Source organism: Melozone crissalis, unplaced genomic scaffold, assembly GCF_028551555.1.
Source record: "Melozone crissalis strain CALT ecotype California unplaced genomic scaffold, PUWL_Pcris_2 ptg000037l_1, whole genome shotgun sequence".
Lineage (NCBI taxonomy): Eukaryota > Metazoa > Chordata > Aves > Passeriformes > Passerellidae > Melozone > Melozone crissalis.
The window spans coordinates 1,594,967-1,618,815 of record NW_026535815.1 but is presented as its reverse complement, the minus strand read 5'-3'; positions in this window follow the sequence as shown (position 1 = coordinate 1,618,815).

Below are 23,849 nucleotides of genomic sequence, written 5' to 3'. Positions count from 1 at the left end.
GTCTGCCGAGTGTTTTGCAAGAAGAGAAAGAAAGTTGTCCAAAACAGCTTGCAATCGAATGTTCATGTGAATAGAAAAGGCAGGAGAGTGGTCAGGTACTGTTTTCTCTCCGTTGGCAAGCTGCGCACACAATCGCAGTGTTGTACAGCTTGTTTCATCACCTTTGCGAAGTTGCCGCTCTCTCCGGCTCCAGGCGACGAAGAGCTGCTTCTTCGCGCAAAGACGATTCTGCCGCTCACAGTGCTCTGAGGTGTGCGCCTTCTGCCGAAAGACGCCCGGGACCGGTGCTTAGCTCTGCAGAGCACCGTACCTTCGTCTTTAGCCTCTCTTCTCGTCTACATCTTAGCAAAAAGCTTTTCCACTCTGTCTGGCAAGGAGAAACTGTGCCAGCACAAAAAACATCTCCCATCGTGTTCTAGAGGCTGCACGGAGGTCTGCCGAGTGTTTTGCAAGAAGAGAAAGAAAGTTGTCCAAAACAGCTTGCAATCCAATGTTCATGTGAATAGAAAAGACAGGAGAGTGGTCAGGCACTGTTTTCTCTCAGTTGGCAAGCTGCGCACACAATCGCAGTGTTGTACAGCTTGTTTCATCACCTTTGCGAAGTTGCCGCTCTCTCCGGCTCCCGGAGACGAAGAAGCTGCTTCTTCGCGCAAAGACGATTCTGCCGCTCACAGTGCTCTGCGGTGTGCGCCTTCTGCCGAAAGAGGCCCGGGAGCGGTGCTTAGCTCTGCAGAGCACCGTACCTTCGTCTTTAGCCTCTCTTCTCGTCTACATCTTAGCAAAAAGCTTTTCCACTCTGTCTGGCAAGGAGAAACTGTGCCGGCACAAAAAACATCTCCCATCGTGTTCTAGAGGCTGCACGGAGGTCTGCCGAGTGTTTTGCAAGAAATGAAAAAAGTTGTCCAAAACAGCTTCCAATCCAATGTTCATGTGAATAGAAAAGGCACGAGAATGGTCAGGTACTGTTTTCTCTCAGTTGGCAAGCTGCGCACACAATCGCAGTGTTGTACAGCTTGTTTCATCACCTTTGCGAAGCTGCCGCTCTCTCCGGCTCCCGGAGACCAAGAAGCTGCTTCTTCGCGCAAAGACGATTCTGCCGCTCACAGTGCTCTGCAGTGTGTGTCTTCTGCCGAAAGAGGCCCGGGAGCTATGCTTAGCTCTGCAGAGCACCGTACCTTCGTCTTTAGCCTCTCTTCTCGTCTACATCTTAGCAAAAAGCTTTTCCACTCTGTCTGGCAAGGAGAAACTGTGCCAGCACAAAAAACATCTCCCATCGTGTTCTAGAGGCTGCACGGAGGTCTGTCGAGTGTTTTGCAAGAAGAGAAAGAAAGTTGTCCAAAACAGCTTGCAATCGAATGTTCATGTGAATAGAAAAGACAGGAGAGTGGTCAGGTACTGTTTTCTCTCCGTTGGCAAGCTGCGCACACAATCGCAGTGTTGTACAGCTTGTTTCATCACCTTTGCCAAGTTGCCGCTCTCTCCGGCTCCCGGAGACGAAGAAGCTGCTTCTTCGCGCAAAGACGATTCTGCCGCTCACAGTGCTCTGCGGTGTGCGCCTTCTGCCGAAAGAGGCCCGGGAGCGGTGCTTAGCTCTGCAGAGCACCGTACCTTCGTCTTTAGCCTCTCTTCTCGTCTACATCTTAGCAAAAAGCTTTTCCACTCTGTCTGGCAAGGAGAAACTGTGCCGGCACAAAAAACATCTCCCATCGTGTTCTAGAGGCTGCACGGAGGTCTGCCGAGTGTTTTGCAAGAAATGAAAAAAGTTGTCCAAAACAGCTTCCAATCCAATGTTCATGTGAATAGAAAAGGCACGAGAATGGTCAGGTACTGTTTTCTCTCAGTTGGCAAGCTGCGCACACAATCGCAGTGTTGTACAGCTTGTTTCATCACCTTTGCGAAGCTGCCGCTCTCTCCGGCTCCCGGAGACCAAGAAGCTGCTTCTTCGCGCAAAGACGATTCTGCCGCTCACAGTGCTCTGCAGTGTGTGTCTTCTGCCGAAAGAGGCCCGGGAGCTATGCTTAGCTCTGCAGAGCACCGTACCTTCGTCTTTAGCCTCTCTTCTCGTCTACATCTTAGCAAAAAGCTTTTCCACTCTGTCTGGCAAGGAGAAACTGTGCCAGCACAAAAAACATCTCCCATCGTGTTCTAGAGGCTGCACGGAGGTCTGTCGAGTGTTTTGCAAGAAGAGAAAGAAAGTTGTCCAAAACAGCTTGCAATCGAATGTTCATGTGAATAGAAAAGACAGGAGAGTGGTCAGGTACTGTTTTCTCTCCGTTGGCAAGCTGCGCACACAATCGCAGTGTTGTACAGCTTGTTTCATCACCTTTGCCAAGTTGCCGCTCTCTCCGGCTCCCGGAGACGAAGAAGCTGCTTCTTCGCGCAAAGACGATTCTGCCGCTCACAGTGCTCTGCGGTGTGCGCCTTCTGCCGAAAGAGGTCCGGGAGCTGTGCTTAGCTCTGCAGAGCACCGTACCTTCGTCTTTAGCCTCTCTTCTCGTCTACATCTTAGCAAAAAGCTTTTCCACTCTGTCTGGCAAGGAGAAACTGTGCCAGCACAAAAAACATCTCCCATCGTGTTCTAGAGGCTGCACGGAGGTCTGCCGAGTGTTTTGCAAGAAGAGAAAGAAAGTTGTCCAAAACAGCTTGCAATCGAATGTTCATGTGAATAGAAAAGGCAGGAGAGTGGTCAGGTACTGTTTTCTCTCACTTGGCAAGCTGCGCACACAATCGCAGTGTTGTACAGCTTGTTTCATCACCTTTGCGAAGTTGCCGCTCTCTCCGGCTCCCGGAGACGAAGAAGCTGCTTCTTCGCGCAAAGACGATTCTGCCGCTCACAGTGCTCTGCGGTGTGCGCCTCCTGCCGAAAGACGCCTGGGAGCGGTGCTTAGCTCTGCAGAGCACCGTACCTTCGTCTTTAGCCTCTCTTCTCGTCTACATCTTAGCAAAAAAGCTTTTCCACTCTGTCTGGCAAGGAGAAACTGTGCCAGCACAGAAAACATCTCCCATCGTGTTCTAGAGGCTGCACGGATGTCTGCCGAGTGTTTTGCAAGAAGAGAAAGAAAGTTGTCCAAAACAGCTTGCAATCCAATGTTCATGTGAATAGAAAAGGCAGGAGAGTGGTCAGGTACTGTTTTCTCTCAGTTGGCAAGCTGCGCACACAATCGCAGTGTTGTACAGCTTGTTTCATCACCTTTGCGAAGTTGCCGCTCCCTCCGGCTCCAGGCGACGAAGAGCTGCTTCTTCGCGCAAAGACGATTCTGCCGCTCACAGTGCTCTGCGGTGTGCGCCTTCTGCCGAAAGACGCCCGGGAGCGGTGCTTAGCTCTGCAGAGCACCGTACCTTCGTCTTTAGCCTCTCTTCTCGTCTACATCTTAGCAAAAAGCTTTTCCACTCTGTCTGGCAAGGAGAAACTGTGCCAGCACAAAAAATATCTCCCATCGTGTTCTAGAGGCTGCACGGAGGTCTGCCGAGTGTTTTGCAAGAAGAGAAAGAAAGTTGTCCAAAACAGCTTGCAATCCAATGTTCATGTGAATAGAAAAGGCAGGAGAGTGGTCAGGTACTGTTTTCTCTCACTTGGCAAGCTGCGCACACAATCGCAGTGTTGTACAGCTTGTTTCATCACCTTTGCCAAGTTGCCGCTCTCTCCGGCTCCCGGAGACGAAGAAGCTGCTTCTTCGCGCAAAGACGATTCTGCCGCTCACAGTGCTCTGCGGTGTGCGCCTTCTGCCGAAAGAGGCCCGGGAGCTATGCTTAGCTCTGCAGATCACCGTACCTTCGTCTTTAGCCTCTCTTCTCGTCTACATCTTAGCAAAAAGCTTTTCCACTCTGTCTGGCAAGGAGAAACTGTGCCAGCACAAAAAACATCTCCCATCGTGTTCTAGAGGCTGCACGGAGGTCTGCCGAGTGTTTTGCAAGAAGAGAAAGAAAGTTGTCCAAAACCGCTTGCAATCCAATGTTCATGTGAATAGAAAAGGCAGGAGAGTGGTCAGGTACTGTTTTCTCTCAGTTGGCAAGCTGCGCACACAATCGCAGTGTTGTACAGCTTGTTTCATCACCTTTGCCAAGTTGCCGCTCTCTCCGGCTCCCGGAGACGAAGAAGCTGCTTCTTCGCGCAAAGACGATTCTGCCGCTCACAGTGCTCTGCGGTGTGCGCCTTCTGCCGAAAGAGGCCCGGGAGCGGTGCTTAGCTCTGCAGAGCACCGTACCTTCGTCTTTAGCCTCTCTTCTCGTCTACATCTTAGCAAAAAGCTTTTCCACTCTGTCTGGCAAGGAGAAACTGTGCCAGCACAAAAAACATCTCCCATCGTGTTCTAGAGGCTGCACGGAGGTCTGCCGAGTGTTTTGCAAGAAATGAAAGAAAGTTGTCCAAAACAGCTTCCAATCCAATGTTCATGTGAATAGAAAAGGCACGAGAATGGTCAGGTACTGTTTTCTCTCAGTTGGCAAGCTGCGCACACAATCGCAGTGTTGTACAGCTTGTTTCATCACCTTTGCGAAGCTGCCGCTCTCTCCGGCTCCCGGAGACGAAGAAGCTGCTTCTTCGCGCAAAGACGATTCTGCCGCTCACAGTGCTCTGCAGTGTGTGTCTTCTGCCGAAAGAGGCCCGGGAGCTATGCTTAGCTCTGCAGAGCACCGTACCTTCGTCTTTAGCCTCTCTTCTCGTCTACATCTTAGCAAAAAGCTTTTCCACTCTGTCTGGCAAGGAGAAACTTTGCCAGCACAAAAAACATCTCCCATCGTGTTCTACAAGGTGCACGGAGGTCTGCCGAGTGTTTTGCAAGAAGAGAAAGAAAGTTGTCCAAAACAGCTTGCAATCGAATGTTCATGTGAATAGAAAAGGCAGGAGAGTGGTCAGGTACTGTTTTCTCTCCGTTGGCAAGCTGCACACACAATCGCAGTGTTGTACAGCTTGTTTCATCACCTTTGCGAAGTTGCCGCTCCCACCGGCTCCAGGCGACGAAGAGCTGTTTCTTCGCGCAAAGACGATTCTGCCGCTCACAGTGCTCTGCGGTGTGCGCCTTCTGCCGAAAGACGCCCGGGACCGGTGCTTAGCTCTGCAGAGCACCGTACCTTCGTCTTTAGCCTCTCTTCTCGTCTACAACTTAGCAAAAAGCTTTTCCACTCTGTCTGGCAAGGAGAAACTGTGCCAGCACAAAAAACATCTCCCATCGTGTTCTAGAGGCTGCACGGAGGTCTGCCGAGTGTTTTGCAAGAAGAGAAAGAAAGTTGTCCAAAACAGCTTGCAATTCAATGTTCATGTGAATAGAAAAGGCAGGAGAGTGGTCAGGTACTGTTTTCTCTCACTTGGCAAGCTGCACACACAATCACAGTGTTGTACAGCTTGTTTCATCACCTTTGCCAAGTTGCCGCTCTCTCCGGCTCCCGGAGACGAAGAAGCTGCTTCTTCGCGCAAAGACGATTCTGCCGCTCACAGTGCTCTGCGGTGTGCGCCTTCTGCCGAAAGAGGCCCGGGAGCTGTGCTTAGCTCTGCAGATCACCGTACCTTCGTCTTTAGCCTCTCTTCTCGTCTACATCTTAGCAAAAAGCTTTTCCACTCTGTCTGGCAAGGAGAAACTGTGCCAGCACAAAAAACATCTCCCATCGTGTTCTAGAGGCTGCACGGAGGTCTGCCGAGTGTTTTGCAAGAAATGAAAGAAAGTTGTCCAAAACAGCTTCCAATCCAATGTTCATGTGAATAGAAAAGGCACGAGAATGGTCAGGTACTGTTTTCTCTCAGTTGGCAAGCTGCGCACACAATCGCAGTGTTGTACAGCTTGTTTCATCACCTTTGCGAAGCTGCCGCTCTCTCCGGCTCCCGGAGACGAAGAAGCTGCTTCTTCGCGCAAAGACGATTCTGCCGCTCACAGTGCTCTGCAGTGTGTGTCTTCTGCCGAAAGAGGCCCGGGAGCTATGCTTAGCTCTGCAGAGCACCGTACCTTCGTCTTTAGCCTCTCTTCTCGTCTACATCTTAGCAAAAAGCTTTTCCACTCTGTCTGGCAAGGAGAAACTTTGCCAGCACAAAAAACATCTCCCATCGTGTTCTACAAGGTGCACGGAGGTCTGCCGAGTGTTTTGCAAGAAGAGAAAGAAAGTTGTCCAAAACAGCTTGCAATCGAATGTTCATGTGAATAGAAAAGGCAGGAGAGTGGTCAGGTACTGTTTTCTCTCCGTTGGCAAGCTGCGCACACAATCGCAGTGTTGTACAGCTTGTTTCATCACCTTTGCGAAGCTGCCGCTCTCTCCGGCTCCCGGAGATGAAGAAGCTGCTTCTTCGCGCAAAGACGATTCTGCCGCTCACAGTGCTCTGCGGTGTGCGCCTTCTGCCGAAAGAGATCCGGGAGCGGTGCTTAGCTCTGCAGAGCACCGTACCTTCGTCTTTAGCCTCTCTTCTCGTCTACATCTTAGCAAAAAGCTTTTCCACTCTGTCTGGCAAGGAGAAACTGTGCCAGCAAAAAACATCTCCCATCGTGTTCTAGAGGCTGCACGGAGGTCTGCCGAGTGTTTTGCAAGAAGAGAAAGAAAGTTGTCCAAAACAGCTTGCAATCGAATGTTCATGTGAATAGAAAAGGCAGGAGAGTGGTCAGGTACTGTTTTCTCTCCGTTGGCAAGCTGCACACACAATCGCAGTGTTGTACAGCTTGTTTCATCACCTTTGCGAAGTTGCCGCTCCCTCCGGCTCCAGGCGACGAAGAGCTGTTTCTTCGCGCAAAGACGATTCTGCCGCTCACAGTGCTCTGCGGTGTGCGCCTTCTGCCGAAAGACGCCCGGGACCGGTGCTTAGCTCTGCAGAGCACCGTACCTTCGTCTTTAGCCTCTCTTCTCGTCTACATCTTAGCAAAAAGCTTTTCCACTCTGTCTGGCAAGGAGAAACTGTGCCAGCACAAAAAACATCTCCCATCGTGTTCTAGAGGCTGCACGGAGGTCTGCCGAGTGTTTTGCAAGAAGAGAAAGAAAGTTGTCCAAAACAGCTTGCAATCCAATGTTCATGTGAATAGAAAAGGCAGGAGAGTGGTCAGGTACTGTTTTCTCTCACTTGGCAAGCTGCGCACACAATCGCAGTGTTGTACAGCTTGTTTCATCACCTTTGCCAAGTTGCCGCTCTCTCCGGCTCCCGGAGACGAAGAAGCTGCTTCTTCGCGCAAAGACGATTCTGCCGCTCACAGTGCTCTGCGGTGTGCGCCTTCTGCCGAAAGAGGCCCGGGAGCTGTGCTTAGCTCTGCAGATCACCGTACCTTCGTCTTTAGCCTCTCTTCTCGTCTACATCTTAGCAAAAAGCTTTTCCACTCTGTCTGGCAAGGAGAAACTGTGCCAGCACAAAAAACATCTCCCATCGTGTTCTAGAGGCTGCACGGAGGTCTGCCGAGTGTTTTGCAAGAAGAGAAAGAAAGTTGTCCAAAACCGCTTGCAATCCAATGTTCATGTGAATAGAAAAGGCACGAGAATGGTCAGGTACTGTTTTCTCTCAGTTGGCAAGCTGCGCACACAATCGCAGTGTTGTACAGCTTGTTTCATCACCTTTGCGAAGCTGCCGCTCTCTCCGGCTCCCGGAGACGAAGAAGCTGCTTCTTCGCGCAAAGACGATTCTGCCGCTCACAGTGCTCTGCAGTGTGTGTCTTCTGCCGAAAGAGGCCCGGGAGCTATGCTTAGCTCTGCAGAGCACCGTACCTTCGTCTTTAGCCTCTCTTCTCATCTACATCTTAGCAAAAAGCTTTTCCACTCTGTCTGGCAAGGAGAAACTTTGCCAGCACAAAAAACATCTCCCATCGTGTTCTAGAGGCTGCACGGAGGTCTGTCGAGTGTTTTGCAAGAAGAGAAAGAAAGTTGTCCAAAACAGCTTGCAATCGAATGTTCATGTGAATAGAAAAGACAGGAGAGTGGTCAGGTACTGTTTTCTCTCCGTTGGCAAGCTGCGCACACAATCGCAGTGTTGTACAGCTTGTTTCATCACCTTTGCCAAGTTGCCGCTCTCTCCGGCTCCCGGAGACGAAGAAGCTGCTTCTTCGCGCAAAGACGATTCTGCCGCTCACAGTGCTCTGCGGTGTGCGCCTTCTGCCGAAAGAGGTCCGGGAGCTGTGCTTAGCTCTGCAGAGCACCGTACCTTCGTCTTTAGCCTCTCTTCTCGTCTACATCTTAGCAAAAAGCTTTTCCACTCTGTCTGGCAAGGAGAAACTGTGCCAGCACAAAAAACATCTCCCATCGTGTTCTAGAGGCTGCACGGAGGTCTGCCGAGTGTTTTGCAAGAAGAGAAAGAAAGTTGTCCAAAACAGCTTGCAATCGAATGTTCATGTGAATAGAAAAGGCAGGAGAGTGGTCAGGTACTGTTTTCTCTCACTTGGCAAGCTGCGCACACAATCGCAGTGTTGTACAGCTTGTTTCATCACCTTTGCGAAGTTGCCGCTCTCTCCGGCTCCCGGAGACGAAGAAGCTGCTTCTTCGCGCAAAGACGATTCTGCCGCTCACAGTGCTCTGCGGTGTGCGCCTCCTGCCGAAAGACGCCTGGGAGCGGTGCTTAGCTCTGCAGAGCACCGTACCTTCGTCTTTAGCCTCTCTTCTCGTCTACATCTTAGCAAAAAAGCTTTTCCACTCTGTCTGGCAAGGAGAAACTGTGCCAGCACAGAAAACATCTCCCATCGTGTTCTAGAGGCTGCACGGATGTCTGCCGAGTGTTTTGCAAGAAGAGAAAGAAAGTTGTCCAAAACAGCTTGCAATCCAATGTTCATGTGAATAGAAAAGGCAGGAGAGTGGTCAGGTACTGTTTTCTCTCAGTTGGCAAGCTGCGCACACAATCGCAGTGTTGTACAGCTTGTTTCATCACCTTTGCGAAGTTGCCGCTCCCTCCGGCTCCAGTCGACGAAGAGCTGCTTCTTCGCGCAAAGACGATTCTGCCGCTCACAGTGCTCTGCGGTGTGCGCCTTCTGCCGAAAGAGGCCCGGGAGCGGTGCTTAGCTCTGCAGAGCACCGTACCTTCGTCTTTAGCCTCTCTTCTCGTCTACATCTTAGCAAAAAGCTTTTCCACTCTGTCTGGCAAGGAGAAACTGTGCCAGCACAAAAAACATCTCCCATCGTGTTCTAGAGGCTGCACGGAGGTCTGCCGAGTGTTTTGCAAGAAGAGAAAGAAAGTTGTCCAAAACAGCTTGCAATCCAATGTTCATGTGAATAGAAAAGGCAGGAGAGTGGTCAGGTACTGTTTTCTCTCACTTGGCAAGCTGCGCACACAATCGCAGTGTTGTACAGCTTGTTTCATCACCTTTGCCAAGTTGCCGCTCTCTCCGGCTCCCGGAGACGAAGAAGCTGCTTCTTCGCGCAAAGACGATTCTGCCGCTCACAGTGCTCTGCGGTGTGCGCCTTCTGCCGAAAGAGGCCCGGGAGCTGTGCTTAGCTCTGCAGATCACCGTACCTTCGTCTTTAGCCTCTCTTCTCGTCTACATCTTAGCAAAAAGCTTTTCCACTCTGTCTGGCAAGGAGAAACTGTGCCAGCACAAAAAACATCTCCCATCGTGTTCTAGAGGCTGCACGGAGGTCTGCCGAGTGTTTTGCAAGAAGAGAAAGAAAGTTGTCCAAAACCGCTTGCAATCCAATGTTCATGTGAATAGAAAAGACAGGAGAGTGGTCAGGTACTGTTTTCTCTCAGTTGGCAAGCTGCGCACACAATCGCAGTGTTGTACAGCTTGTTTCATCACCTTTGCCAAGTTGCCGCTCTCTCCGGCTCCCGGAGACGAAGAAGCTGCTTCTTCGCGCAAAGACGATTCTGCCGCTCACAGTGCTCTGCGGTGTGCGCCTTCTGCCGAAAGAGGTCCGGGAGCGGTGCTTAGCTCTGCAGAGCACCGTACCTTCGTCTTTAGCCTCTCTTCTCGTCTACATCTTAGCAAAAAGCTTTTCCACTCTGTCTGGCAAGGAGAAACTGTGCCAGCACAAAAAACATCTCCCATCGTGTTCTAGAGGCTGCACGGAGGTCTGCCGAGTGTTTTGCAAGAAATGAAAGAAAGTTGTCCAAAACAGCTTCCAATCCAATGTTCATGTGAATAGAAAAGGCACGAGAATGGTCAGGTACTGTTTTCTCTCAGTTGGCAAGCTGCGCACACAATCGCAGTGTTGTACAGCTTGTTTCATCACCTTTGCGAAGCTGCCGCTCTCTCCGGCTCCCGGAGACCAAGAAGCTGCTTCTTCGCGCAAAGACGATTCTGCCGCTCACAGTGCTCTGCAGTGTGTGTCTTCTGCCGAAAGAGGCCCGGGAGCTATGCTTAGCTCTGCAGAGCACCGTACCTTCGTCTTTAGCCTCTCTTCTCATCTACATCTTAGCAAAAAGCTTTTCCACTCTGTCTGGCAAGGAGAAACTTTGCCAGCACAAAAAACATCTCCCATCGTGTTCTAGAGGCTGCACGGAGGTCTGTCGAGTGTTTTGCAAGAAGAGAAAGAAAGTTGTCCAAAACAGCTTGCAATCGAATGTTCATGTGAATAGAAAAGACAGGAGAGTGGTCAGGTACTGTTTTCTCTCACTTGGCAAGCTGCGCACACAATCGCAGTGTTGTACAGCTTGTTTCATCACCTTTGCCAAGTTGCCGCTCTCTCCGGCTCCCGGAGACGAAGAAGCTGCTTCTTCGCGCAAAGACGATTCTGCCGCTCACAGTGCTCTGCGGTGTGCGCCTTCTGCCGAAAGAGGCCCGGGAGCTGTGCTTAGCTCTGCATATCACCGTACCTTCGTCTTTAGCCTCTCTTCTCGTCTACATCTTAGCAAAAAGCTTTTCCACTCTGTCTGGCAAGGAGAAACTGTGCCAGCACAAAAAACATCTCCCATCGTGTTCTAGAGGCTGCACGGAGGTCTGCCGAGTGTTTTGCAAGAAGAGAAAGAAAGTTGTCCAAAACCGCTTGCAATCCAATGTTCATGTGAATAGAAAAGACAGGAGAGTGGTCAGGTACTGTTTTCTCTCAGTTGGCAAGCTGCGCACACAATCGCAGTGTTGTACAGCTTGTTTCATCACCTTTGCGAAGTTGCCGCTCTCTCCGGCTCCCGGAGACGAAGAAGCTGCTTCTTCGCGCAAAGACGATTCTGCCGCTCACAGTGCTCTGCGGTGTGCGCCTTCTGCCGAAAGAGGCCCGGGAGCGGTGCTTAGCTCTGCAGAGCACCGTACCTTCGTCTTTAGCCTCTCTTCTCGTCTACATCTTAGCAAAAAGCTTTTCCACTCTGTCTGGCAAGGAGAAACTGTGCCAGCACAAAAAACATCTCCCATCGTGTTCTAGAGGCTGCACGGAGGTCTGCCGAGTGTTTTGCAAGAAATGAAAGAAAGTTGTCCAAAACAGCTTGCAATCCAATGTTCATGTGAATAGAAAAGGCACGAGAATGGTCAGGTACTGTTTTCTCTCAGTTGGCAAGCTGCGCACACAATCGCAGTGTTGTACAGCTTGTTTCATCACCTTTGCGAAGCTGCCGCTCTCTCCGGCTCCCGGAGACGAAGAAGCTGCTTCTTCGCGCAAAGACGATTCTGCCGCTCACAGTGCTCTGCAGTGTGTGTCTTCTGCCGAAAGAGGCCCGGGAGCTATGCTTAGCTCTGCAGAGCACCGTACCTTCGTCTTTAGCCTCTCTTCTCGTCTACATCTTAGCAAAAAGCTTTTCCACTCTGTCTGGCAAGGAGAAACTTTGCCAGCACAAAAAACATCTCCCATCGTGTTCTACAAGGTGCACGGAGGTCTGCCGAGTGTTTTGCAAGAAGAGAAAGAAAGTTGTCCAAAACAGCTTGCAATCGAATGTTCATGTGAATAGAAAAGGCAGGAGAGTGGTCAGGTACTGTTTTCTCTCACTTGGCAAGCTGCGCACACAATCGCAGTGTTGTACAGCTTGTTTCATCACCTTTGCGAAGTTGCCGCTCTCTCCGGCTCCCGGAGACGAAGAAGCTGCTTCTTCGCGCAAAGACGATTCTGCCGCTCACAGTGCTCTGCGGTGTGCGCCTCCTGCCGAAAGACGCCTGGGAGCGGTGCTTAGCTCTGCAGAGCACCGTACCTTCGTCTTTAGCCTCTCTTCTCGTCTACATCTTAGCAAATAAGCTTTTCCACTCTGTCTGGCAAGGAGAAACTGTGCCAGCACAGAAAACATCTCCCATCGTGTTCTAGAGGCTGCACGGATGTCTGCCGAGTGTTTTGCAAGAAGAGAAAGAAAGTTGTCCAAAACAGCTTGCAATCCAATGTTCATGTGAATAGAAAAGGCAGGAGAGTGGTCAGGTACTGTTTTCTCTCAGTTGGCAAGCTGCGCACACAATCGCAGTGTTGTACAGCTTGTTTCATCACCTTTGCGAAGTTGCCGCTCCCTCCGGCTCCAGTCGACGAAGAGCTGCTTCTTCGCGCAAAGACGATTCTGCCGCTCACAGTGCTCTGCGGTGTGCGCCTTCTGCCGAAAGAGGCCCGGGAGCGGTGCTTAGCTCTGCAGAGCACCGTACCTTCGTCTTTAGCCTCTCTTCTCGTCTACATCTTAGCAAAAAGCTTTTCCACTCTGTCTGGCAAGGAGAAACTGTGCCAGCACAAAAAACATCTCCCATCGTGTTCTAGAGGCTGCACGGAGGTCTGCCGAGTGTTTTGCAAGAAGAGAAAGAAAGTTGTCCAAAACAGCTTGCAATCCAATGTTCATGTGAATAGAAAAGGCAGGAGAGTGGTCAGGTACTGTTTTCTCTCACTTGGCAAGCTGCGCACACAATCGCAGTGTTGTACAGCTTGTTTCATCACCTTTGCCAAGTTGCCGCTCTCTCCGGCTCCCGGAGACGAAGAAGCTGCTTCTTCGCGCAAAGACGATTCTGCCGCTCACAGTGCTCTGCGGTGTGCGCCTTCTGCCGAAAGAGGCCCGGGAGCTGTGCTTAGCTCTGCATATCACCGTACCTTCGTCTTTAGCCTCTCTTCTCGTCTACATCTTAGCAAAAAGCTTTTCCACTCTGTCTGGCAAGGAGAAACTGTGCCAGCACAAAAAACATCTCCCATCGTGTTCTAGAGGCTGCACGGAGGTCTGCCGAGTGTTTTGCAAGAAGAGAAAGAAAGTTGTCCAAAACCGCTTGCAATCCAATGTTCATGTGAATAGAAAAGACAGGAGAGTGGTCAGGTACTGTTTTCTCTCAGTTGGCAAGCTGCGCACACAATCGCAGTGTTGTACAGCTTGTTTCATCACCTTTGCGAAGTTGCCGCTCTCTCCGGCTCCCGGAGACGAAGAAGCTGCTTCTTCGCGCAAAGACGATTCTGCCGCTCACAGTGCTCTGCGGTGTGCGCCTTCTGCCGAAAGAGGCCCGGGAGCGGTGCTTAGCTCTGCAGAGCACCGTACCTTCGTCTTTAGCCTCTCTTCTCGTCTACATCTTAGCAAAAAGCTTTTCCACTCTGTCTGGCAAGGAGAAACTGTGCCAGCACAAAAAACATCTCCCATCGTGTTCTAGAGGCTGCACGGAGGTCTGCCGAGTGTTTTGCAAGAAATGAAAGAAAGTTGTCCAAAACAGCTTCCAATCCAATGTTCATGTGAATAGAAAAGGCACGAGAATGGTCAGGTACTGTTTTCTCTCAGTTGGCAAGCTGCGCACACAATCGCAGTGTTGTACAGCTTGTTTCATCACCTTTGCGAAGCTGCCGCTCTCTCCGGCTCCCGGAGACGAAGAAGCTGCTTCTTCGCGCAAAGACGATTCTGCCGCTCACAGTGCTCTGCAGTGTGTGTCTTCTGCCGAAAGAGGCCCGGGAGCTATGCTTAGCTCTGCAGAGCACCGTACCTTCGTCTTTAGCCTCTCTTCTCGTCTACATCTTAGCAAAAAGCTTTTCCACTCTGTCTGGCAAGGAGAAACTTTGCCAGCACAAAAAACATCTCCCATCGTGTTCTACAAGGTGCACGGAGGTCTGCCGAGTGTTTTGCAAGAAGAGAAAGAAAGTTGTCCAAAACAGCTTGCAATCGAATGTTCATGTGAATAGAAAAGACAGGAGAGTGGTCAGGTACTGTTTTCTCTCCGTTGGCAAGCTGCGCACACAATCGCAGTGTTGTACAGCTTGTTTCATCACCTTTGCCAAGTTGCCGCTCTCTCCGGCTCCCGGAGACGAAGAAGCTGCTTCTTCGCGCAAAGACGATTCTGCCGCTCACAGTGCTCTGCGGTGTGCGCCTTCTGCCGAAAGAGGTCCGGGAGCTGTGCTTAGCTCTGCAGAGCACCGTACCTTCGTCTTTAGCCTCTCTTCTCGTCTACATCTTAGCAAAAAGCTTTTCCACTCTGTCTGGCAAGGAGAAACTGTGCCAGCACAAAAAACATCTCCCATCGTGTTCTAGAGGCTGCACGGAGGTCTGCCGAGTGTTTTGCAAGAAGAGAAAGAAAGTTGTCCAAAACAGCTTGCAATCGAATGTTCATGTGAATAGAAAAGGCAGGAGAGTGGTCAGGTACTGTTTTCTCTCACTTGGCAAGCTGCGCACACAATCGCAGTGTTGTACAGCTTGTTTCATCACCTTTGCGAAGTTGCCGCTCTCTCCGGCTCCCGGAGACGAAGAAGCTGCTTCTTCGCGCAAAGACGATTCTGCCGCTCACAGTGCTCTGCGGTGTGCGCCTCCTGCCGAAAGACGCCTGGGAGCGGTGCTTAGCTCTGCAGAGCACCGTACCTTCGTCTTTAGCCTCTCTTCTCGTCTACATCTTAGCAAAAAAGCTTTTCCACTCTGTCTGGCAAGGAGAAACTGTGCCAGCACAGAAAACATCTCCCATCGTGTTCTAGAGGCTGCACGGATGTCTGCCGAGTGTTTTGCAAGAAGAGAAAGAAAGTTGTCCAAAACAGCTTGCAATCCAATGTTCATGTGAATAGAAAAGGCAGGAGAGTGGTCAGGTACTGTTTTCTCTCAGTTGGCAAGCTGCGCACACAATCGCAGTGTTGTACAGCTTGTTTCATCACCTTTGCGAAGTTGCCGCTCCCTCCGGCTCCAGTCGACGAAGAGCTGCTTCTTCGCGCAAAGACGATTCTGCCGCTCACAGTGCTCTGCGGTGTGCGCCTTCTGCCGAAAGAGGCCCGGGAGCGGTGCTTAGCTCTGCAGAGCACCGTACCTTCGTCTTTAGCCTCTCTTCTCGTCTACATCTTAGCAAAAAGCTTTTCCACTCTGTCTGGCAAGGAGAAACTGTGCCAGCACAAAAAACATCTCCCATCGTGTTCTAGAGGCTGCACGGAGGTCTGCCGAGTGTTTTGCAAGAAGAGAAAGAAAGTTGTCCAAAACAGCTTGCAATCCAATGTTCATGTGAATAGAAAAGGCAGGAGAGTGGTCAGGTACTGTTTTCTCTCAGTTGGCAAGCTGCGCACACAATCGCAGTGTTGTACAGCTTGTTTCATCACCTTTGCCAAGTTGCCGCTCTCTCCGGCTCCCGGAGACGAAGAAGCTGCTTCTTCGCGCAAAGACGATTCTGCCGCTCACAGTGCTCTGCGGTGTGCGCCTTCTGCCGAAAGAGCCCCGGGAGCTGTGCTTAGCTCTGCAGATCACCGTACCTTCGTCTTTAGCCTCTCTTCTCGTCTACATCTTAGCAAAAAGCTTTTCCACTCTGTCTGGCAAGGAGAAACTGTGCCAGCACAAAAATCATCTCCCATCGTGTTCTAGAGGCTGCACGGAGGTCTGCCGAGTGTTTTGCAAGAAGAGAAAGAAAGTTGTCCAAAACCGCTTGCAATCCAATGTTCATGTGAATAGAAAAGACAGGAGAGTGGTCAGGTACTGTTTTCTCTCAGTTGGCAAGCTGCGCACACAATCGCAGTGTTGTACAGCTTGTTTCATCACCTTTGCCAAGTTGCCGCTCTCTCCGGCTCCCGGAGACGAAGAAGCTGCTTCTTCGCGCAAAGACGATTCTGCCGCTCACAGTGCTCTGCGGTGTGCGCCTTCTGCCGAAAGAGGCCCGGGAGCGGTGCTTAGCTCTGCAGAGCACCGTACCTTCGTCTTTAGCCTCTCTTCTCGTCTACATCTTAGCAAAAAGCTTTTCCACTCTGTCTGGCAAGGAGAAACTGTGCCAGCACAAAAAACATCTCCCATCGTGTTCTAGAGGCTGCACGGAGGTCTGCCGAGTGTTTTGCAAGAAATGAAAGAAAGTTGTCCAAAACAGCTTCCAATCCAATGTTCATGTGAATAGAAAAGGCACGAGAATGGTCAGGTACTGTTTTCTCTCAGTTGGCAAGCTGCGCACACAATCGCAGTGTTGTACAGCTTGTTTCATCACCTTTGCGAAGCTGCCGCTCTCTCCGGCTCCCGGAGACCAAGAAGCTGCTTCTTCGCGCAAAGACGATTCTGCCGCTCACAGTGCTCTGCAGTGTGTGTCTTCTGCCGAAAGAGGCCCGGGAGCTATGCTTAGCTCTGCAGAGCACCGTACCTTCGTCTTTAGCCTCTCTTCTCATCTACATCTTAGCAAAAAGCTTTTCCACTCTGTCTGGCAAGGAGAAACTTTGCCAGCACAAAAAACATCTCCCATCGTGTTCTAGAGGCTGCACGGAGGTCTGTCGAGTGTTTTGCAAGAAGAGAAAGAAAGTTGTCCAAAACAGCTTGCAATCGAATGTTCATGTGAATAGAAAAGACAGGAGAGTGGTCAGGTACTGTTTTCTCTCCGTTGGCAAGCTGTGCACACAATCGCAGTGTTGTACAGCTTGTTTCATCACCTTTGCCAAGTTGCCGCTCTCTCCGGCTCCCGGAGACGAAGAAGCTGCTTCTTCGCGCAAAGACGATTCTGCCGCTCACAGTGCTCTGCGGTGTGCGCCTTCTGCCGAAAGAGGTCCGGGAGCTGTGCTTAGCTCTGCAGAGCACCGTACCTTCGTCTTTAGCCTCTCTTCTCGTCTACATCTTAGCAAAAAGCTTTTCCACTCTGTCTGGCAAGGAGAAACTGTGCCAGCACGAAAAACATCTCCCATCGTGTTCTAGAGGCTGCACGGAGGTCTGCCGAGTGTTTTGCAAGAAGAGAAAGAAAGTTGTCCAAAACAGCTTGCAATCGAATGTTCATGTGAATAGAAAAGGCAGGAGAGTGGTCAGGTACTGTTTTCTCTCAGTTGGCAAGCTGCGCACACAATCGCAGTGTTGTACAGCTTGTTTCATCACCTTTGCGAAGCTGCCGCTCTCTCCGGCTCCCGGAGACGAAGAAGCTGCTTCTTCGCGCAAAGACGATTCTGCCGCTCACAGTGCTCTGCGGTGTGCGCCTCCTGCCGAAAGACGCCTGGGAGCGGTGCTTAGCTCTGCAGAGCACCGTACCTTCGTCTTTAGCCTCTCTTCTCGTCTACATCTTAGCAAAAAAGCTTTTCCACTCTGTCTGGCAAGGAGAAACTGTGCCAGCACAGAAAACATCTCCCATCGTGTTCTAGAGGCTGCACGGATGTCTGCCGAGTGTTTTGCAAGAAGAGAAAGAAAGTTGTCCAAAACAGCTTGCAATCCAATGTTCATGTGAATAGAAAAGGCAGGAGAGTGGTCAGGTACTGTTTTCTCTCAGTTGGCAAGCTGCGCACACAATCGCAGTGTTGTACAGCTTGTTTCATCACCTTTGCGAAGTTGCCGCTCCCTCCGGCTCCAGTCGACGAAGAGCTGCTTCTTCGCGCAAAGACGATTCTGCCGCTCACAGTGCTCTGCGGTGTGCGCCTTCTGCCGAAAGACGCCCGGGAGCGGTGCTTAGCTCTGCAGAGCACCGTACCTTCGTCTTTAGCCTCTCTTCTCGTCTACATCTTAGCAAAAAGCTTTTCCACTCTGTCTGGCAAGGAGAAACTGTGCCAGCACAAAAAACATCTCCCATCGTGTTCTAGAGGCTGCACGGAGGTCTGCCGAGTGTTTTGCAAGAAGAGAAAGAAAGTTGTCCAAAACAGCTTGCAATCGAATGTTCATGTGAATAGAAAAGGCAGGAGAGTGGTCAGGTACTGTTTTCTCTCACTTGGCAAGCTGCGCACACAATCGCAGTGTTGTACAGCTTGTTTCATCACCTTTGCCAAGTTGCCGCTCTCTCCGGCTCCCGGAGACGAAGAAGCTGCTTCTTCGCGCAAAGACGATTCTGCCGCTCACAGTGCTCTGCGGTGTGCGCCTTCTGCCGAAAGAGGCCCGGGAGCTGTGCTTAGCTCTGCATATCACCGTACCTTCGTCTTTAGCCTCTCTTCTCGTCTACATCTTAGCAAAAAGCTTTTCCACTCTGTCTGGCAAGGAGAAACTGTGCCAGCACAAAAAACATCTCCCATCGTGTTCTAGAGGCTGCACGGAGGTCTGCCGAGTGTTTTGCAAGAAGAGAAAGAAAGTTGTCCAAAACCGCTTGCAATCCAATGTTCATGTGAATAGAAAAGACAGGAGAGTGGTCAGGTACTGTTTTCTCTCAGTTGGCAAGCTGCGCACACAATCGCAGTGTTGTACAGCTTGTTTCATCACCTTTGCCAAGTTGCCGCTCTCTCCGGCTCCCGGAGACGAAGAAGCTGCTTCTTCGCGCAAAGACGATTCTGCCGCTCACAGTGCTCTGCGGTGTGCGCCTTCTGCCGAAAGAGGCCCGGGAGCGGTGCTTAGCTCTGCAGAGCACCGTACCTTCGTCTTTAGCCTCTCTTCTCGTCTACATCTTAGCAAAAAGCTTTTCCACTCTGTCTGGCAAGGAGAAACTGTGCCAGCACAAAAAACATCTCCCATCGTGTTCTAGAGGCTGCACGGAGGTCTGCCGAGTGTTTTGCAAGAAATGAAAGAAAGTTGTCCAAAACAGCTTCCAATCCAATGTTCATGTGAATAGAAAAGGCACGAGAATGGTCAGGTACTGTTTTCTCTCAGTTGGCAAGCTGCGCACACAATCGCAGTGTTGTACAGCTTGTTTCATCACCTTTGCGAAGCTGCCGCTCTCTCCGGCTCCCGGAGACGAAGAAGCTGCTTCTTCGCGCAAAGACGATTCTGCCGCTCACAGTGCTCTGCAGTGTGTGTCTTCTGCCGAAAGAGGCCCGGGAGCTATGCTTAGCTCTGCAGAGCACCGTACCTTCGTCTTTAGCCTCTCTTCTCGTCTACATCTTAGCAAAAAGCTTTTCCACTCTGTCTGGCAAGGAGAAACTTTGCCAGCACAAAAAACATCTCCCATCGTGTTCTACAAGGTGCACGGAGGTCTGCCGAGTGTTTTGCAAGAAGAGAAAGAAAGTTGTCCAAAACAGCTTGCAATCGAATGTTCATGTGAATAGAAAAGGCAGGAGAGTGGTCAGGTACTGTTTTCTCTCCGTTGGCAAGCTGCGCACACAATCGCAGTGTTGTACAGCTTGTTTCATCACCTTTGCGAAGCTGCCGCTCTCTCCGGCTCCTGGAGACGAAGAAGCTGCTTCTTCGCGCAAAGACGATTCTGCCGCTCACAGTGCTCTGCGGTGTGCGCCTTCTGCCGAAAGAGATCCGGGAGCGGTGCTTAGCTCTGCAGAGCACCGTACCTTCGTCTTTAGCCTCTCTTCTCGTCTACATCTTAGCAAAAAGCTTTTCCACTCTGTCTGGCAAGGAGAAACTTTGCCAGCAAAAAACATCTCCCATCGTGTTCTAGAGGCTGCACGGAGGTCTGCCGAGTGTTTTGCAAGAAGAGAAAGAAAGTTGTCCAAAACAGCTTGCAATCGAATGTTCATGTGAATAGAAAAGGCAGGAGAGTGGTCAGGTACTGTTTTCTCTCCGTTGGCAAGCTGCGCACACAATCGCAGTGTTGTACAGCTTGTTTCATCACCTTTGCGAAGTTGCCGCTCCCTCCGGCTCCAGGCGACGAAGAGCTGCTTCTTTGCGCAAAGACGATTCTGCCGCTCACAGTGCTCTGCGGTGTGCGCCTTCTGCCGAAAGAGGTCCGGGACCGGTGCTTAGCTCTGCAGAGCACCGTACCTTCGTCTTTAGCCTCTCTTCTCGTCTACATCTTAGCAAAAAGCTTTTCCACTCTGTCTGGCAAGGAGAAACTGTGCCAGCACAAAAAACATCTCCCATCGTGTTCTAGAGGCTGCACGGAGGTCTGCCGAGTGTTTTGCAAGAAGAGAAAGAAAGTTGTCCAAAACAGCTTGCAATCCAATGTTCATGTGAATAGAAAAGGCAGGAGAGTGGTCAGGTACTGTTTTCTCTCACTTGGCAAGCTGCGCACACAATCGCAGTGTTGTACAGCTTGTTTCATCACCTTTGCCAAGTTGCCGCTCTCTCCGGCTCCCGGAGACGAAGAAGCTGCTTCTTCGCGCAAAGACGATTCTGCCGCTCACAGTGCTCTGCGGTGTGCGCCTTCTGCCGAAAGAGGCCCGGGAGCTGTGCTTAGCTCTGCAGAGCACCGTACCTTCGTCTTTAGCCTCTCTTCTCGTCTACATCTTAGCAAAAAGCTTTTCCACTCTGTCTGGCAAGGAGAAACAGTGCCAGCACAAAAAACATCTCCCATCGTGTTCTAGAGGCTGCACGGAGGTCTGCCGAGTGTTTTGCAAGAAGAGAAAGAAAGTTGTCCAAAACAGCTTGCAATCGAATGTTCATGTGAATAGAAAAGGCAGGAGAGTGGTCAGGTACTGTTTTCTCTCACTTGGCAAGCTGCGCACACAATCGCAGTGTTGTACAGCTTGTTTCATCACCTTTGCGAACTTGCCGCTCTCTCCGGCTCCCGGAGACGAAGAAGCTGCTTCTTCGCGCAAAGACGATTCTGCCGCTCACAGTGCTCTGCGGTGTGCGCCTCCTGCCGAAAGACGCCTGGGAGCGGTGCTTAGCTCTGCAGAGCACCGTACCTTCGTCTTTAGCCTCTCTTCTCGTCTACATCTTAGCAAAAAAGCTTTTCCACTCTGTCTGGCAAGGAGAAACTGTGCCAGCACAGAAAACATCTCCCATCGTGTTCTAGAGGCTGCACGGATGTCTGCCGAGTGTTTTGCAAGAAGAGAAAGAAAGTTGTCCAAAACAGCTTGCAATCCAATGTTCATGTGAATAGAAAAGGCAGGAGAGTGGTCAGGTACTGTTTTCTCTCAGTTGGCAAGCTGCGCACACAATCGCAGTGTTGTACAGCTTGTTTCATCACCTTTGCGAAGTTGCCGCTCCCTCCGGCTCCAGGCGACGAAGAGCTGCTTCTTCGCGCAAAGACGATTCTGCCGCTCACAGTGCTCTGCGGTGTGCGCCTTCTGCCGAAAGACGCCCGGGAGCGGTGCTTAGCTCTGCAGAGCACCGTACCTTCGTCTTTAGCCTCTCTTCTCGTCTACATCTTAGCAAAAAGCTTTTCCACTCTGTCTGGCAAGGAGAAACTGTGCCAGCACAAAAAACATCTCCCATCGTGTTCTAGAGGCTGCACGGAGGTCTGCCGAGTGTTTTGCAAGAAGAGAAAGAAAGTTGTCCAAAACAGCTTGCAATCCAATGTTCATGTGAATAGAAAAGGCAGGAGAGTGGTCAGGTACTGTTTTCTCTCACTTGGCAAGCTGCGCACACAATCGCACTGTTGTACAGCTTGTTTCATCACCTTTGCCAAGTTGCCGCTCTCTCCGGCTCCCGGAGACGAAGAAGCTGCTTCTTCGCGCAAAGACGATTCTGCCGCTCACAGTGCTCTGCGGTGTGCGCCTTCTGCCGAAAGAGGCCCGGGAGCTGTGCTTAGCTCTGCAGATCACCGTACCTTCGTCTTTAGCCTCTCTTCTCGTCTACATCTTAGCAAAAAGCTTTTCCACTCTGTCTGGCAAGGAGAAACTGTGCCAGCACAAAAAACATCTCCCATCGTGTTCTAGAGGCTGCACGGAGGTCTGCCGAGTGTTTTGCAAGAAGAGAAAGAAAGTTGTCCAAAACAGCTTGCAATCCAATGTTCATGTGAATAGAAAAGACAGGAGAGTGGTCAGGTACTGTTTTCTCTCAGTTGGCAAGCTGCGCACACAATCGCAGTGTTGTACAGCTTGTTTCATCACCTTTGCCAAGTTGCCGCTCTCTCCGGCTCCCGGAGACGAAGAAGCTGCTTCTTCGCGCAAAGACGATTCTGCCGCTCACAGTGCTCTGCGGTGTGCGCCTTCTGCCGAAAGAGGCCCGGGAGCTGTGCTTAGCTCTGCAGATCACCGTACCTTCGTCTTTAGCCTCTCTTCTCGTCTACATCTTAGCAAAAAGCTTTTCCACTCTGTCTGGCAAGGAGAAACTGTGCCAGCACAAAAAACATCTCCCATCGTGTTCTAGAGGCTGCACGGAGGTCTGCCGAGTGTTTTGCAAGAAGAGAAAGAAAGTTGTCCAAAACCGCTTGCAATCGAATGTTCATGTGAATAGAAAAGACAGGAGAGTGGTCAGGTACTGTTTTCTCTCAGTTGGCAAGCTGCGCACACAATCGCAGTGTTGTACAGCTTGTTTCATCACCTTTGCCAAGTTGCCGCTCTCTCCGGCTCCCGGAGACGAAGAAGCTGCTTCTTCGCGCAAAGACGATTCTGCCGCTCACAGTGCTCTGCGGTGTGCGCCTTCTGCCGAAAGAGGCCCGGGAGCGGTGCTTAGCTCTGCAGAGCACCGTACCTTCGTCTTTAGCCTCTCTTCTCGTCTACATCTTAGCAAAAAGCTTTTCCACTCTGTCTGGCAAGGAGAAACTGTGCCAGCACAAAAAACATCTCCCATCGTGTTCTAGAGGCTGCACGGAGGTCTGCCGAGTGTTTTGCAAGAAATGAAAGAAAGTTGTCCAAAACAGCTTCCAATCCAATGTTCATGTGAATAGAAAAGGCACGAGAATGGTCAGGAACTGTTTTCTCTCAGTTGGCAAGCTGCGCACACAATCGCAGTGTTGTACAGCTTGTTTCATCACCTTTGCGAAGCTGCCGCTCTCTCCGGCTCCCGGAGACGAAGAAGCTGCTTCTTCGCGCAAAGACGATTCTGCCGCTCACAGTGCTCTGCAGTGTGTGTCTTCTGCCGAAAGAGGCCCGGGAGCTATGCTTAGCTCTGCAGAGCACCGTACCTTCGTCTTTAGCCTCTCTTCTCATCTACATCTTAGCAAAAAGCTTTTCCACTCTGTCTGGCAAGGAGAAACTTTGCCAGCACAAAAAACATCTCCCATCGTGTTCTAGAGGCTGCACGGAGGTCTGTCGAGTGTTTTGCAAGAAGAGAAAGAAAGTTGTCCAAAACAGCTTGCAATCGAATGTTCATGTGAATAGAAAAGACAGGAGAGTGGTCAGGTACTGTTTTCTCTCCGTTGGCAAGCTGCGCACACAATCGCAGTGTTGTACAGCTTGTTTCATCACCTTTGCCAAGTTGCCGCTCTCTCCGGCTCCCAGAGACGAAGAAGCTGCTTCTTCGCGCAAAGACGATTCTGCCGCTCACAGTGCTCTGCGGTGTGCGCCTTCTGCCGAAAGAGGCCCGGGAGCTGTGCTTAGCTCTGCAGAGCACCGTACCTTCGTCTTTAGCCTCTCTTCTCGTCTACATCTTAGCAAAAAGCTTTTCCACTCTGTCTGGCAAGGAGAAACAGTGCCAGCACAAAAAACATCTCCCATCGTGTTCTAGAGGCTGCACGGAGGTCTGCCGAGTGTTTTGCAAGAAGAGAAAGAAAGTTGTCCAAAACAGCTTGCAATCGAATGTTCATGTGAATAGAAAAGGCAGGAGAGTGGTCAGGTACTGTTTTCTCTCACTTGGCAAGCTGCGCACACAATCGCAGTGTTGTACAGCTTGTTTCATCACCTTTGCGAAGTTGCCGCTCTCTCCGGCTCCCGGAGACGAAGAAGCTGCTTCTTCGCGCAAAGACGATTCTGCCGCTCACAGTGCTCTGCGGTGTGCGCCTCCTGCCGAAAGACGCCTGGGAGCGGTGCTTAGCTCTGCAGAGCACCGTACCTTCGTCTTTAGCCTCTCTTCTCGTCTACATCTTAGCAAAAAAGCTTTTCCACTCTGTCTGGCAAGGAGAAACTGTGCCAGCACAGAAAACATCTCCCATCGTGTTCTAGAGGCTGCACGGATGTCTGCCGAGTGTTTTGCAAGAAGAGAAAGAAAGTTGTCCAAA